This window comes from Diabrotica undecimpunctata, chromosome 6 (genome assembly GCF_040954645.1).
Source record: "Diabrotica undecimpunctata isolate CICGRU chromosome 6, icDiaUnde3, whole genome shotgun sequence".
Taxonomy (NCBI): Eukaryota; Metazoa; Arthropoda; class Insecta; order Coleoptera; family Chrysomelidae; genus Diabrotica; species Diabrotica undecimpunctata.
The window spans coordinates 16,008,137-16,025,971 of record NC_092808.1 but is presented as its reverse complement, the minus strand read 5'-3'; the positions used below and the strand labels follow the sequence as shown (position 1 = coordinate 16,025,971).

General features: G+C 34.8%; 1 protein-coding gene across 3 annotated transcripts in view; it reads right to left on the bottom strand.

The window, feature by feature from the left end:
• The window catches only part of Rhp (GTP-Rho-binding protein rhophilin), a 324,144-nt gene that overhangs the window by 150,946 nt on the left and 155,363 nt on the right, over positions 1-17,835 (bottom strand). The window contains exon 1 of one of the 3 annotated variants that reach the window (XM_072534291.1): positions 6,871-7,105. The exons of 1 other annotated variant lie outside the window; for it this stretch is intronic. The gene's annotated coding sequence lies outside the window, so the exon portion shown is untranslated. Of the gene's footprint in view, positions 1-6,781; positions 7,106-17,835 lie in introns of those variants that run through there. One more of the 3 variants, XM_072534290.1, reaches the window with a different exon arrangement.

Below are 17,835 nucleotides of genomic sequence, written 5' to 3'. Positions count from 1 at the left end.
TTGACCAAAAACATGAACCCGTGTGATCCCTTTTCGGCAGTATTTGGACCTTAGGAATCGAAATTCGTCTGACGTCAATTGGTAACCGTTGATAAAACCTGGATCCATTAGTACACATAAGAGAATAGAGTGAAAGAACGGCAGTGGACTGAAGGCAACAAAAGTGCCCCGAAGTGGCCAAGACTGGCTCAACGGGTGGGAAAGGTTATGGCTACTGTGTTTTTTGCTTACAAAGGCATAATTTTAATCAACCCTCTTGATTAAAGGTAAAAATACTAATAGCACTGTGCTTTATTGGACAAAGTGAAGCAGGATTCAATGATTAACATGCCCATATACAGAAGAAAAAAGTATATCAGGGAGAGATTTAAAAGTTGAGCAATTCTTACAAAAGTTGTATGTGTCAGTCGTGAAATTGTCTCAGTTTCTTTCAAATTATTGAAAGAACTAAACCAGATAAAAATGTTACAGCTTTACTGTTCATTTTATATCAGCCAGTTTATTTTCAAATCTCTTTGTTAAATCTCTAAGCAAGTAAGGTTTCGTAAACAATTCAAATTTTATCTGATATAATAATACCATTTATTAAATTATACTTTAAAAGTTTATTGCATGAAGAGCAAAAGATACTGCGTAATAAAAATTTAAATAAAATACACAATTGGAAATTCCCTGCAAATTTATTATTATATAACCAGGAATTCCGTATTTTCTATATTATCTATTAAGTTATAATATCTAACCATATTACGGAAATAATATATCAAATTACTATAACTGTAATGATAATATCTACTAAACTGATTATTATATTAAAGTTATTCTCACAGAAGTCTGTGGCGATTGTTGGGCCGAGTTCCGTAATAAAGTTAATGGTATATTTTATTGGTAATGAAAAACTGTTATTATGTATAAAATAGTCTTGTTTCGCTTAAAATTCCTACCGTAATAGGTGCTATAAAATTTAAAATACATAATTGGGTAGAAAATAATGCCAAATAATTTATCTCTGAGAAAATTAAAACTTTTAAGGCGTTGTCAGTTTTGATGAAACACAGCTAACATAAATAGTATAATAAATATGCTCCCTATCTATTGTGTGCAAGTTTACAATTTAAGATACCAGGCAGGTAAGATTGGAATAAAGGTGTACCCATACAAGCTGCTGCTACCTGGTACACGGATGGCTCAAAAACATCGAAGGGTGTGGGAGCCGGCATAGTAGGGACAAATCAAGAGATCCATTTCTCGGTAAGTCTATCTAAGGATGTGACAGTTATCCAGGCGGAAATAACTGCAATCCATCACTGCGTGAAAGAAATAGAAAGGCAGGAAAGACCGTTCTGTTCAGTTGCCATCTTCACAGATAGTCAGGCAGCGCTTAAGGCACCCAATTCTGTAGAGGTCAATTCTAAGCTAGTATGGGATTGCGTGTATGCCCTAAATAAACTAGTAGACCGTAGCAAGGTTAAGGTAGCCTGGGTACCGGGGCACGAGGGTCATAAGGGCAATGAATAAGCAGATGAAAGGGCCAAACAAGGCTCATCAATGCCATTCATTGGACCGGAACCCTTCTGCGGCGTTGCGAAGTCAGTAAAAAGAATGACTACAAGGAAATGGGTGGCTCACCAATCTCTGAAATGGTGGAGGAATTCAGCAGGACAAAGACAGGCGAAACAGTTCATTACAGAACATTTGCCAAAATTTACGGCAGATCTAATAAGCTAAGACAGGAAAACAGTCAAAGCCATAGTAGGTCTTCCAACAGGGCACTGTAACAGCAAGAAGTAAGTAAGTAAGAAACAGCAGAGCACATTTTATGTCAGTGTGACAGTCTGGCAAATCTGCGGTTCTTTGCATTAGGAGAAGAAAATCCATCGGCAAATAGCTACATGGAAGGTACAGTCTCGAGACTAGTAGACTTTATAAAAAGGGTCAGGCTAGAGAATATTATGTGAGACATAGAGGACTAGAGGACCACAATAGATCTGAAAAGGTCGCAGTGGAATAGGCCGAAAGGCCACCTCTCTTAATCTAATCTAATCTAATCTAATCTATTGTGTGCTAATTTTATGTTACAGAATTAAATATCTTTTATGTAATTATTTTATATGAGACAGTTTTTCTGTCAATTCTCCGTTTTTTTCAGTCTGCCCTTTATTAAAAACTGTAGTAGCTATGATTAACGGATTTTTATTTGATTGAAATTGAGTACATTACTATATTCAAAGCTGTTTTACAAATATATCAATATTTAAATTTACAGCTTGCTGTTCAACGGTAATTCAATATAATATTAAGGATATTTTAGTTTTCACTATCTTCCCTTACTCAATCTTTTCCACTATTTTATTCTATTTATACAACTGCAAACCTTGTTTTAACATGGCTTCGTCTACTTCGTTTCTCCAGGATTTCCTAGGTCAACCTTTCTTCCATTTATTTCTCGAGCTTCATTCTTTTATTTTTTATATCTATCTGCTATCTCTGCATATTACATATTACATGTACATAACAAAACATTCTTTTCACTCGGCAGCCAGGTTCAAGGTGATTGCAGCTACCTTAACTGCTTACATTTTATATAATCTGCTTCTCTACATGGTATTTTTTTTCTTGGTTTTAGTTTTGATGCTCAAGTGCATCTCAGATGAACTTCAGTTTTTCCTAACCTTTGAATAAGCTCCACTTCTGTTCATGCTTTTTCGTTATTTTCTACACAAGGTACTTGTATTTTGCTTTCCTTTTTATTGTTTTGTTATCGTTTATATGTAAATATACTATCGCCAGTTTTACTGTTGTGAATGATTCTATTTTTGCGAATGCTTGCTTTAGTATCCTCTTTTTGTAGCTTTCTTTTCAGGTAACTCCATCTTTAGAGTCCTGCCCAATTAATACTCAAGTAAGTTAAGCTTAATATATAAAAGTGTTTGTGCCTCACCAATATTGCCAGTTCAGCGAGTGATATACATGGATATATGGTCCGTCTAGAAAGTATCCGGAATTTTATATTTTTCCTAATTTTAATAGATTTCCTTTTTATAACATTTTAAAACAAAAGTAATGCATCAAGTAGGTTGTGCCGATAGTAGGTTATGGACAAAATCGCATGATAACACCATCTGTCAAATATTGTTGTTTGTAAACAGACTTAAGATTTGTGAAATAATGTCGCAAGTAGAAAAAAGAAAAGTGGTGAAATATTTGTATAGAAAGGGTGTCCGAAACGTTAAAAAATTAGTGCAATTGACTGAACTCGGAAAAAGTGCAGTGTATGAGACAATACAGAGGATAAAAAATGGCATAGATATGAGACCCAGACCAGTTTCGCGTAGACCGCATAAGATTCGCGGAAACAATTTAAATGCTTTAGTGGCTTTAGGACGACAAAATCCGCGCCTAAGGTTTTGAAAATTAGCGAACAGATTTGAAAATCAACGAAGAATAAAAGTGTACCCAGAAACTGTCCGCATGTCACTGAAAAAGCAAGGCTACATATCAAGGAATCCAAAAAAAATCCCTACAATGACACCTCTGCAAAGGCAACGAAAAATAGATTTTTGTCAACGTTTTCGAGAAGATAATTTTAATAATGTCTTTATATCTGATGAAAGTTGTTTCCAGCTTGGTCCAAATCATCTAAAAGTTCTATGAAGGGAAAATGTTACGGTTCAAATTTCCAAATTTCTTACTAAAATAATGGTTTGGAGAGCAATATCTCAGCGTGGTGCTACACCTCTCTGTATAGTTTATGGTACTGTTGATAGTGCAAAATATTGTGACATCCTAAATAGTTTTCTTCTTAAAACGGCCCATGTTTTATATCCAGAGGGGTGGCATTTTCAGCAAGATAATGCAAGATGCCATACTTATGCTTGGATGCAAGAACACGAATTGACAAGAATTCCGTGGCCAGCAGCATCTCCAGATTTTAGCCCCATTGAAAACATATGGGGACTGATGAAGATTGAAGTGGAACGAGCAGCGCCACGAGATAAAGAAGGTTTGATTCGGTCAGTTTTACAGGCCTGGAACACCATTACCTAAAATTATGGCCTTGATCTAGCTTCGGGTGTACCTGGACGTTAAGTTAAGTGTTAACTTAATATCAGTCCACACGGCCACTGTTTTTTGTGACTGCCAAAGCTTTTGATTGTGTAAATCATGACATTTTGATAAAATAACTAAATTTTTACGAAATTCGAGGTATTTTTTGAATTTGTTCCGATCTGACTTAAGGAATAGGAAACAACTAGTTAGAGCAAATGATAGTGACTCTAGTCACAAAAGCATTGAATGTGGAGTACCACAAGGTTTAGTATTGGATCCTCTACTTTTTTTTATCTTTATAAATTACATCATTAATTTAAAAATCGATGGAAAAATTTTTCTTTTTGCTGATGATACCAGTATCATCTGGAGGAACTCTAATATTGTAACTCTTCATGCAACTATAACTTCTGATCTACTTAAAATAAAAACCTGGTTCGACTTTAATTTACTCTCTTTTAACGTGGATAAGACAGTAGCATTATCCTATAAATGAGCTCTTCAACCCTTGCTTCTTAATAACAGCCAGATCAGCATCGTTGATTCTGTAACATTTCTTGGTATTTTTATAGACAGCAACCTTAAACGGTTTCTTCATATCGATTTATTAAGTAATAAACTAGCCTCAGGCTGTTATGCAATAAGATCTGTTTTAAAGGAAATCAATGTAGCATCTTCCAAAATAACATATTTTTCTGTGTTTGAGTCTCATCTTCGATATGGTCTTCCTTTTTGGGGTTTCAGTACAGCTGCCCAATCTGATGTTATTTTTAAATTACAAAAAAGAATAATACGTTATCTTATTGGCCTCAGTAGAATAACACATTGCAGAAGTTACTTCAAAAATCACGAGATTTTAACTCCTCCCTCCTTATAAATTTTAGAAACTGTTTGCTTAATTCGTAAACACCTACATCTTTTTTCAGCAAGACCTAATCATGACTACTCCACCAGAAATCCAACCTTTGATGTGTATTTATCGATCCCGTCCACTGAGTTAATAAAGAAATCTATATTAGTATCTCTTCTTCTTGTACATCACTGAACCCTATAATATAATCTATCAAAAGTTCCAATAAAGTTTTTTAAATTTTTTCTTAATAAAGAAGATATATAACCTTATCGTTTTTGTCATTTTTCAATAATGGCCTGTATCTCGTTAATGTGGTTAGCTATTCACGATTTGATTGAGCCATCGTTACTATAACGAAAAAAGAAATCATGCCATCTTGGCTACTTATTTTCTATCAAAATGTACCAATTTAGGACACCCTGTACAAATGCAGTGTTCGTCATTAAGCTACTTATCGAGAAATTGTTAGATTATAATAAAACATCGTTTCTATACCTTATCGACTTAAAGAAAGCACTCGACAGAGTAAGATGTTATTCATCTTTTGCATAAAAGAGAAGTTTTCTTTAATATCATCAAAACTATTAAAAATATCTACCAAAAGAACTAGATGGAAGTCAGAATAGATACATCACTTATGGAACCCACAGACATAAGCAAAGAAACACAACAGGGAGACTTATTAAGATCTATGCTCTTTAATAAATTTATTAACGAAGTCCTTAAAATCGTCAATAAAAGAAGAAAATCCAGAATGGAAAATAAAGAAGTCAAAATACTCTGTTTGCAGATGTCGCAATACTGATAGCATAGCATAAGATAAATATGGTCAATAATAAAGACTATTTAATAGATGCTAGGACATGCAATTAAAAACGAAAAGGAAAATCAACCCCTAGAAATTAAAAGAAGGACACAATTGTCATGGGTTGCTTTCGCTAAGTTGAGCTTCATTGTAAAAGACAGGAAAATCCCAATACACTTAAAAGCCTCAGAGACAAAATTTCTAACACCGAAATACGTCGAAGAACTAAAGTAACTGACATCATGGAAAAATAGCGACATTGAGATGACAATGGATAAACGATATAACAGCTGTAGCTGGAAAGCAGCGGATGGGAATTGCATAAGATAGAAAAGCGTGGAAGCAATTGGAGGAGGCCTATGTCCAACAATGGATAAATAAAGGCTGAAAAAGAAGAATAAATGCAACACAAGAGCAAAAGAATTTAAAATGGATGATGTCAACCAAAACAAAGATCGAACAAGACATATTTTATTTAGAAATTGATTGGTTCAGCATTGAACAAGTAATAGAAGTTAAGTATCTTGGGATTACATGGACCAGCTATGAAAAACTAAAGAAAGATGAGAGAGATCAAGTATAACACGGCAATAGAATACAGCATGCCTTAATGACACTATATGGTTTCTACACTTAATCAGTATATTAATACTGAGATGAAATCAAGAATTTATAAAGCCAGTAACATGACTCAACACAGCCACAATACAAAAGACTATTAAAAACGGCGTCCAAGACAACGTACAGGATATATTTATAAATTAGTAGATACTAAACAGAAAAAAAAGATGGTTTTATCATATAGATACCTACAATTGATGACACCACAATGGTCAAAATATTGACTGACCGCGCAAAAGATGGAGTTACAATTTTCCTTAAAGGTATTAATCCACCAATAAACACGCAAAAATATGAGATATTTGTAATTATTGGAAGGCAGATAAAAAGGTAATGTTAAATAAAACTTTTTCTTTTTGGCGCAAAAGCCAAATGAAAAGTAGGGTAAATAATTCAAAACTTACATTACGTTTCCAGTATAAATCCAGAAAAATTGTAAAAATAACACTTACTTTCGGGCTATAAAACTATCAAATTCTAATAAAGCCACTACTACTTTAAACAACTTTTCTTAACTTTGCAACTTTTACTTTTCCTTTACCTAATTCCTGTTCTTATCACTCAAAAATCACCCTGTAAATCAAAAAGCCGCACAAACTCCACCATTTTCACTCCGAGGTCGAAAAATCACAATCGCGATCGAGGTCACTAACGTAAATTTCAAATATCCGAAAAGAAAGAAAAACAGAACGCAAGTTTTGAGTCACCTGTCGCGATCGATTCGGCTGAGCAATCCGAGATAAAAGACAAAACACTATCGATGCGCCGTACACTCCGCGACGTAACAACTTACGGTACTTTTGGTAAAGAAATGAGGTTGACGCATTTCTTCTCTCTCGGAGAAGAAGAAATAAGAAATTTAAGAGAGGTCTCGGTTGAAAAAGAGCGACAGGTGGGAGGGTGTGCATCGAGCGTGGCGATTGCCTTTGTAATTGCATGGATCTAGTGCGATTTTAGGAAAATTTTGGAGCAAGGTTAATGGCTAGTATCTTAAGATCCTTGACTTGGGGAGATTTAGAAATAGCAATTGGACGTTTAATTTTGGGGTAATTGGTACGCAAGAAATGCGAAGGTTAGAGACTTAATAATAATAATTACTAAATTGCCATCTACTACACAAGGCGTACTCGGCAAGTAGTACCTATTATTTTAAACAAAATGGAAGTATATCTTTATAACATAAATTTTGAAACATATCGGGTAAATTTTGCAATATACAAGAAGTTTGTGGCACTTTGATGACATAAAGTAGTTGAAAGGAGTGTAGCTGTAACCATTATAATAAATTAGTAAAATGTCATGGTAGAGCTGACAAAAAATGACAATAAAATATATCAAAAATTTTACGATAATCTACTGAAAGTATTAGTAGGAATTAAGAAAAACAAGGAAGTATTCATCCTGCCTTCTTCTTCTTCTTCTCGTAGCACTACAACCCGGGGTGGGTTTTGGCTGACTGCACAACTAGCTTCCATCTTGAACGGTGGTCCATAATAGTTGGGTCAGTGGGTAGCCCCATTGTTCTTAGATCTGACCATATATTGTCTCTCCATCGCATTCGTGGACGTCCTAAGGGCTTTCTTCCTGTGGGGGCTTCCTCCCATATTAGCTTGGCAAGGCGGTTATTAGGGAGTCTATGGACATGGCCAGCCCATCTTAGACGTTGGGATTTAATCTCTTGGACTATATCGCTCGCTCTATACATCTGCTTGACCTCAGCATTTATTCTCATTCGGTATTGGTTGCTATTAATGTCGTGATAAGACCCAAAGATTCTTCTGAGGATTTTCCTCTCAAAACATCCAAGTTTTCTTTCAGTTTCTTTGGTCAGGGTCCTCGTCTCACACCCATACATGAGCAACGGTCTAATTACCGTTTTATATATTCTAATTTTTGATGTTCGCGTTAGGTTTTTAGATTTAATAGTATTGTGGAGGCTGTACATACATCTGTTTGCTGCCTGAATTCTTCTTTTAATCTCTTCCGCGATATTGTTATCTGCAGTGATTGTTGCTCCGAGATAATAAAAACTCTCCACTCTTTCAAAGTTATATGGGTCTATTGTAACATTTTGCCCTATTCTATCTCGTCTCTTTTGTCTTTTGATGCACATGTATTTGGTTTTCTCTTCGTTTACCCTTAGACCAGGTTTCTTTGCCTCTACCTCCAATTTATTAAAAGTCTCCTTCACATTGGTGACTGTGTTTCCCACAATGTCAATGTCATCTGCGAATGATAGTAGTCATTTTGGTCCATTTACTGTCAGTAATTCTGTTTTAAGTTGTGCTGCTCTTACTACTTTTTCCAGGATGATATTAAAGAGGAGAGGTGACAGCGCATCTCCTTGTTTCAGGCCACTGCTTATTTCGAAATATTCTGAGAGTTTGTTACCTATCCGTATTCTGTATCTACAGCTATTTACACATAACTTAACAAGCTGGATAAGTTTTTTTGGAACTGAAAATTCTGCCATTGCATTCCACATCTGATCCCTTTTAATGCTGTCGTACGCTTGCCGGAAATCTATGAAGAGATAATGGATAGTTCTATTGAATTTCCGTCCTTTTTCAAGTAGCTGTCTTAGAGTAAAGATCTGATCTATGGTCGATTTATGTTTTCTGAAGCCGGCTTGGTATTCCTCCATGAAATTTTTTACAAACGGTGTCAGCCTACTTAATAGAATGTTCGCCAAGTTTTGAGATGCCGTATTAAGTAGGGAGATGCCTCTATAATTAGAGCACTTGGTTTTGTCTCCCTTTTTTTGGATGGGGATTATTACACTTTCGTGCCATTTTGTTGGTATTTTCTCTTCTTTTCATATAAGTGTTATTAGTTTGTGTATTTGTCTATGTAGAGTTTCTCCTTCGTGCTTAAGGAATTCAGCCAATATATTGTCAGAGCCTGGAGCTTTTCCGTTCTTCAATTTGGTAATTGCTGGCAATGTTTCATCTAGTTCGGGGTCCTCTACCGGTAGGTCCGCCCCAAAATATATATTTTCTCCATGTTCTTCCTCTTGATGTATGTTTAGTAAAGTTTTGAAATATTCTTGCCATGTTTGAAGCAGTTCTTTTTCATTTATTATTAATTCATCATTTTTTCTGAGTACAGACACGCATCTAGGTCTGAAGCCTTTCTTTTCGTTTGACACTGTTGCGTATTCCTTTTCTTGTTCTTCTTCTTATCTAATTTTCTTGTTCCTCGGCGTGAAGTTGCATAGTTTTCCCTACTTTCTGCTGTTCCTTGTTGAAGCATAATGTTTTGTTTTATATGTCTGTCGTGTAGTTTTTCTTGACATTTTCTATCAAACCATTTCCTTGTTCTCTTCCTGCTTTTTCCTATTATTAGTTCTGCTGACTCCATAATTGATTTTTCGATTTGTTGCCACAGCCTTTCGACATCATTGCTCTGGTCTACTGTATTTAGATGCTGTTTAATTTCTTGTTTGTAATTTTCTCGGATTTCCTCATTTTGCATTTTCTCGGTGTTCCACTGTTCTAATGCTTCGTTGGCCTTAGGTTTCTCTGAAGATATTCTCAACCTGATTTTTGCTCTTACTAGGTGATGGTCTGTATCTCCATCTGCTCTCCTGAGGCTTCTTACATCCAGCACATTACTTCCATGTCTAGCATCGATAATTACGTGGTCAATTTGGTTCCGCGTGGAGTGGTCATTAGAGACCCAAGTCTGTTTATGAATTTTTTTATGTTGGAACATAGTAGACTTTACAAGCATATTGTTAGCCGATGCTAGCTCTACGCTTGAGATATCGTGGAAGCTGTGTTGTCCTATTGTCGGTCTTAGGTTAGGTTCTTTGCCAATTTTTGCGTTGTAGTCTCCTGCCAGGTTATTGAAAGTATTTTAAATAAAAACGGTGCATGACTTATTGGCCTTTGTGAAAGCATATCGTTAAAAGTAACAAATGGATTCTACGCTCATAAAGACAAACACAAATATACATGAACACAGCCAACAAGAAGGCTAAGGTCCATTATTGATTATTTCTTCATACGCCAACAATCAAACCTAAAAGTATTGGACGTAAGGGTGTATCGATTATCGAAAAAATAACAGCAACCATTAATATAATGCCCAGAAATATAAGCGTAGTATTTCTTCTGTCATCCACTATTTTCAGCCTCTGACCTATGTTGTATCAAACTTTCTTGAGCTGGTTTTAGTAATATGTTTTTTATATTATACCACTTTTTATTTACATCCATAATTTGTTTGTTGTCAATTAGTGTTTTTTGCATATTAAAATTCACATTATTTTTTAATTTGTTTTTTATTTCTTCGTTTTTTAGCATTCTTACATTAATTTTTGGTTGTTGTTTTCCGGGCTCAGTTCTTTTATTTTATTTTCACGTCAGCAACTAACGGATTATGGTCGTATGGAGTATGGAGTTAACATATGCTCCAGGATAAGTTTTAACTGAGGTTATAGAGTTTTTACATCTGCTATTTACGAGTATAAAGTCTATCTGGTTTCTGACAATGTGATTTTCTGTATGTGAAGGAGACGTCTATGTATATAGTCTTCCCTTAGGAAGCTGAAACCAAGTATTGGCAATTACCATATTTTTTTCTTGGCAGAATTCTATGAGCCTTTCTCCTCTCTCGTTTCTAGTTCCTAATCCGAACTGTCCAACTATATTTTCAACTGTACCTACTCCAATTTTTGCATTAAAGTCTCCTAAAATGTAAGTAATATCTCTAGATTTTGTTACTTGATTGTATTGTGCAATTCTGAATAAAACTTTTCGATCTCATCTTCGGTCTTATCATCTTTAGCATTATTATTCTTTCTGAGATTTGAATCACACCTAGCACTGATTTTCTAATAGTGTTGCTTATGGTGAAAGCTAGTCCGTATCGATGATCAGTTTTGTCTCCTCCAGTGTAATAAATATTGTGGTTATTTATTGTTATCTCCCCATTTCCTGACCATTGTACATCGCTAACCCCAAATATATCTATATTTAGCCTCTCTTTCTCTTTAATAACATTTTACAATTTTCCAGGCTGATACATACTTCTTACATTCCAGGTAGCTATTTTTATCTAAGAGGGTTGAGTATTTTTTTTTTGGTGTTTTGTGCAAGGGTTTCACATGTTGACGACCGAGGAGGCCTTGCGTTCTGATGGTTGTCCTTCTCTGCCGGATTTTGGTCTTTGATTACCGTAATCAATAATGTCTCTTGCGCAAATAGTGCTAGCCATTATAATTTATACTAGAGATGTCATTGGGGACCTTTAATGCAGTGGTTTCTCGTTGCCTTCTACATTCTGATGCCATTGACCACTTTCTTGGTTCTTCCATCTTCGAGACCAATTTTTCAGTTTTGGGACAACAGAGTGTCCTTCCACTTACTAGCTCATCCGCCCTAAGCTGTTGGTCAGTAAATGGTCGATTGCTTATTCCAGCATATTATTATATATAGGCATATTATACAGTAGAACATGGTCTTTTTAATCATCCCAGCTCTTGTGATATTGATGTTCAGCTGTGATACCATATCTTCGGGGGTCTTCTTAAAGGTCCTTTTATACTGAGTTTAAAAGGTCTCCATTTTCGGCATCGTGCTCGTGTCCATCTCACCACATCAGGACTTTACTCACAGAACTATCGAAAAAGTTTAAGAGAATTGGAAAGACAGTGTTAAATGTAGTACAAAATTATTTACGAGAAAATTTAAAAAATGGAAATAGAACTTTTCGCCCTAGAACCACAGGGATATCCCATTATGTTAATAACTAAATTTCACGATATTATTCTTGTTAGTAATGCTATCAACCTAATTAACTAATGCACATAGTACTGACAACTTACAGGAAACTTGGAAACAATTTAAAGAAACCATCGTGACGACAGCAAAAGAAACGTGTGGAATAAACCATGTAAACAGAAATAAGAAGCAAACACGAAGGTGGGACGATGAATTAAAAGCCCAAATAAAATATAAAAACAGAAATGGAAAATATACTTAAACAAGAAAACAAAAAATAGTTACGAAGAATATAAACGACAAAGAAAGGTTGTCAAAGAAATGGTACTGAAGAAGAAGAAGAAAGCCTGGGATGAGTTTGGAATGAAGATGGAGGCAGATAGTCGGGGTAACCAAAAATTGTTTTACAAGGCACTAAAGACGCTAAGAAAAGGTAAAGAAACAACGATGAAACAGGTGAAACGTAAAGACGGCACACTGATTATCAGACCAAATGAGATTATGGAAAGATGGAGACAATACTTCAGCAAACTCCTAACACCAAGACAACCGAAAGAGGAAACTGTAATGATAGAAGTAGAAGGAGAACATGGACAACAAAATTATATTCAAATAGAAGTCAAAGAAGCAATTAATAATACAAAGAAAGGTAAATCAGCTGGTCATGACAAAATCACTGCTGAAATGTTAAAGACAATGGGACCGAAAGGAGTTGAATTTTTAACCAAAATTATGAACATGGCTTGGAACCGATGTACAGTCCCCGAAGATTGGAGAATTGGCATAATACTACCAATCTTTAAGAAAGGAGACCCAAGTTCTTGTGAAAATTATAGAGGAATTAATCTACTCAGTATCGTCTCCAAAATATATAAAAGCATCCTAGAAAAGAAATTAAGACACATCGTTGAACCACATCTGGATGAAGTACAAAGTGGGTTTAGAAAGGGACACAGTACGCAAGACCATATATTTACGTTGAAACAAATAATTGAGAAAGCTAGAATAAAGAACACAGAAATATATATGGCATTTCTAGATATTGAGAAAGCATTTGACAGAGTGTCCCAGGAAGCAGTTTGGAAAAGTCTGCAAAATAGAAATATTGACCATCAACTAACAGGTGCTATCAAAAGTCTGTATCAAAATAACAAGAGTTATGTACGTAAGGATAACTTGGAATCAGAGATGTTTGCAATAAACGAGGGTCTAAGACAAGGAGGTGTTATGAGCCCCACACTGTTCATATTCATTATTGACGACATAATTAAGGAAACAAAAGCAAGTATACACAAAGTACATATCGGATATAGTAAACTACGACCGGTTTGTATAGCTGAGTGTGCATTCGCAGATGATCTCATGTTATGCGCTTCCAACAAGAGGGACCTCCAGAAAAATATAGATAGATGGAATAATGAGCTGGCAATTAGAAACATGAAGATTAATGTTAAGAAAACCAAGGTGATGCTAATAGCGAAAACTAACCAAAATGTTAACATAGAAATTAACCAACAACTCATAGAACAAGTTCTTCTTCAGGTTCCTTCTCCTATCGGAGGTTGGAAATCATCATCGCTATCTTAATTTTATTGGCCGCGCTTCTGAATAATTCTAATGAGCTGCAACCGAACCACTCTCTCAAATTTCTTAGCCAGGATATTTTGCGTCGTCCTGGGTTTCCCTTCCCTTGTATTTTCCCTTGCATAATTAATCTAAGTAATACGTACTTCTCGCCCCTCATTATATGACCCAGATATTGAATCTTTCTAATTTTAACAGTTTTTATGACTTCACATTATTTCTTCATTCTTTGTAACACCTCTATATTAGTTACTTTTTCAGTCCACGATATTCTGTGGATTCTCCTGTAGCACCACATCTCAAAGGAGTTTAATTTTTTGATTTCAGACTGTTTTATTGTCCACGCTTCCATGCCGTATAGTAAAGTAGAAAAAACGTAACAATGTAGCATTCTTGTGCGGATATCTAGAGTAAGGTTACGGTTGCAAAGTAAGTTCTTCAATTTTATGAACGCGTTTCTTGCCATTTCTATTCTAGATCTGATTTCTTTTGTTTGATCTCCATCTCCGGTTAGCCACGTTCCTAAATATTTATATGTTGTTACTCCTTCGATCGTTGTATTATTGATGATCAGGTTATCTACATTTTGTGGTTTTTTTGAAAATATCATTGATTTCGTTTTCTTGAGATTCATTTGCAGTCCGTACCTTTCACATGCATTGTATACATGTTGTATTATGTACTGTAGATCTTCCATATCAGTTGCAAATATGACCGTATCGTCCGCATATCTAATATTATTAATGCTATTTCCGTTGACCAAAATACCTTCCACAATATCCAATAAAGCTTCTTGAAATATCACTTCACTGTAGACGTTGAATAAGAGTGGTGAAAGTATGCACCCTTGTCGAACTCCTCTAAGTATACTTACTTTCTCTGTCAGTTCTCCTTCGACCCTTATTCTTGCTTTCTGATTTTGATACAGATTCGATATAATTTGTAGATCTCTACTATCTATGTTTTTGGTCTTAAGAATACTTAAAAGCTTTTCATGTTGAACTCGGTCAAAAGCTTTTTTAAAGTCTATGAAGCAAGCATATATGTCCTGTTTTCAGGACGCTGAAAACGTTGTGTCAGAACATTGACTCAGAATAATGCTTCTCTAGTTCCTAGAACTTTTCTAAAACCCATCTGTGAATCACTTATTTCTTGTTCTAATTTCATGTGGATTCTGTTATGTATGATTTTAAGGAAGGTTTTCAATGTGTGGCTCATTAATGCAATTGTCCGATAGTCATTTCAATCTTTAGCATTTGTGATTTTTGGAATCGTTACAAAAGTTGAGAGAAGCCATTCTTTGGGTATGTGTCTCGTCTTGTATATGGAGTTAAAAAGGTCTACCAAGACATCAATATTATCTTCATCAATTATCTTCAATAGTTCAATTGGAATATTATCGGGTCCTGGAGCTTTTCTACCTTTTGTGTGTTTTATGGCATAAATAACTTCCTCTTTCATTATTTCTGGTCCCGTGATTTCTCCGTCAACTTCTAATTGTTCTACTTTTTGGTCATAAAATAGGTGTTCAATATATTCTTTCCATCTACGTAATTTGTCTTGCGTATCAGTTATAGTGGTACCATCTGTATTTGTTAATATCCCGATTGGTTTGTTGCGATTCCCTGAAATCATTTCTTTAACCTTCTTATGGGTGTTGAAAGTGTCATACCTTGCCTCACATTCCTCAATTTCTCCACATTTAATGGACATCCATGTTTCCTTAGCTTGTTTTATTTTCTGTTTTATTTGTTTATTAATTTCTTGATATTTTTATTTTCTTGACATAGAACAAGTAGATGCATTCAAATATCTAGGGATTACAATAGACAGAGAAGGTACCATGCAGAATGAAATAACAGAAAGAATAAGTAGTGCTTCAAAAGTGTACCATAATCTTAGTAGAGCATTCATAGGTAAACCTGAAATCAGCGGAAGAACCAAAATGGCAGTTTATAAGACAGTATTCCGACCAATCTTGATATATGGAAGCGAGAGCTGGGTTTTAACAAAGCAATTAAAAAGCAAGATACAAGCCATTGATATGAAATATCTAAGATGAGTCAAAGCTATAACACGACGAGACAAAATAAGAAATGAAGATGTTAGAGAAGAACTGGGCATAGAATCTGTACTACACGCTATTGAAACACAATAAAATGGTTTGGTCATCTGTGCCGAATAAGCGACAACCGACCCGTTAAGCAAGTCTGGAAGGCTAAAGTGAAAAAGTTTAAAACCGAAGGCTGACCACGGAAAACCTGGGATGACGAAGTAGGGCAGATTTTGAAAAGTAGGGGAATGGAATGGTCAGAAGCTCAAAATAAGGCAAAAAACAAGAAAGAATGGACAAAATTCGTGCACAGAATAGAGTAAAAAAAAATTCTGTATTTTCATTGGATTTGAGATGTAATGTATATCTGTAACCTGTATTTGTATTTACCTCACACCTTAGGGTAGAGAGGTGTTCGATTATATATTTAGTAATGCTATCACAAATCATGCTAGAAACTAGGCAAAACACGAAAAACCAGCTGGCCGTTGAACTTTAGAATGTTGTAAATGTTAATTTTGTGCGTCAGAGACTGACCAACATTTAAGAATTTTCGGAAATGCCAACTATCTTCTTAGCCTACAAATTTTTATGCAAATCTATCATGAGATATTTCCATAAAATGAACAGGTGAAAGTATTTTCTTATAATATATAAAAAGCGACAGCAAACGATTCGATTCAAATGTTTATGTGCTACATTACATTCTGTGTGCAAGAAACGAATAAAAAAAATTGATCACGTTGTGGTATACGCAAACGTGCGACTGTTTCCTTTCTATAATCTGGTGGATGGAATATAAATAAGATAGTAGCATTTTATTTTTTCCTTTTGTCGGAGAAAACGGTATATTGCTAATGCATTATCATGTAAACACAGTACTTAGGCCGACGTGAAACTACAAAGCATTGATAATTGTCGTTTTGCGATTATTGTTTGCTGCCTGTTAAAACGAAACAGACGTTTTTAATTTACAATAATCTTTCAAATACGACCAATTTGCAAGTATGTTAAATATACTACTCTCCAAAATTAACATACCACCATAAAAAGGACCATGATTTTAAAACTATATTTCTTCTGAACCCTTAATTGAATTTCCATGATTTATTTTTCACATTGTAGGTATATTTCTAGTTAATGACTCTATTAATTTTTTTTAAGAAATGTCAACGTTTTACTTATATACAGGGTGTAAAAATAAAGTTATGTTTTTTCATCTAATTTTGCAACACCCGGTGGAATGTATTAGAAATAAACGCTACATGTTATTAATATTTTAAGATCGCTTCATTCTTTCTTCACATTTTGGTAAAAAAATCATTACGATACGTTTATTACCAAAAAAGAAAAGTATGTTCAAAGCATTGCGTGATTTTTTACTCTCCAAAATTAACGCCCGACCTCAACTCTACCATAATTATTAAGCTATTTTTCTTGTGTATCCTTGATTGGATTTCAATAAATTTTTTTGCTCATTGCAGACCTATTTCCAAGTAATTACCGTATTATTGTTTTCTGGGAAGTGTCAACATTTCACCTAGATATGGGGTGTAAAAATAAATTTGATTTTTCATCTTATTTTGCGACACCCTGTGGAATTTACTTAAAGCAAATGCTACATCTTAATCTTAATACTTTAAAAAAGTTTCATATTTTTTTTCAACATTTTCATAAAAAAAACCTCGATATCTTTATTATCAAAAAAGAAAAGTACGTTCAAAGCGTAACGTGACTTTATTGAATTGTAAAAATTCAACATTCAATTTCAAGAAATCTGAGCCAAGATGAATGTGTTCAGGCAATTAATTTAGCTGATGTAGGCTTAAGTTATCATGAAATAGGCTTGAGTTTAGGGGTATTTTATACTACAATATCAGGAGTCATTCAACGTTTTCGAGAAACAAACGACCATACGAAACGGCGTGGATTAGGAAGAGAAAAACTTACAACACCACGACAAGATCAGTTTATCAGGCTTCGTGCTATAAGAGAACGTTTTCTCACAATGAGACATTCACAAATACAAGTGACAAATATTCATAATATTCAAATGAGTAGAAACACTATATTATAAAGGCGTCTCGCTGAACAAGATCTGCAAATAAGGATACCAGTCAGAGCTTTAAACGTAAATCATTGT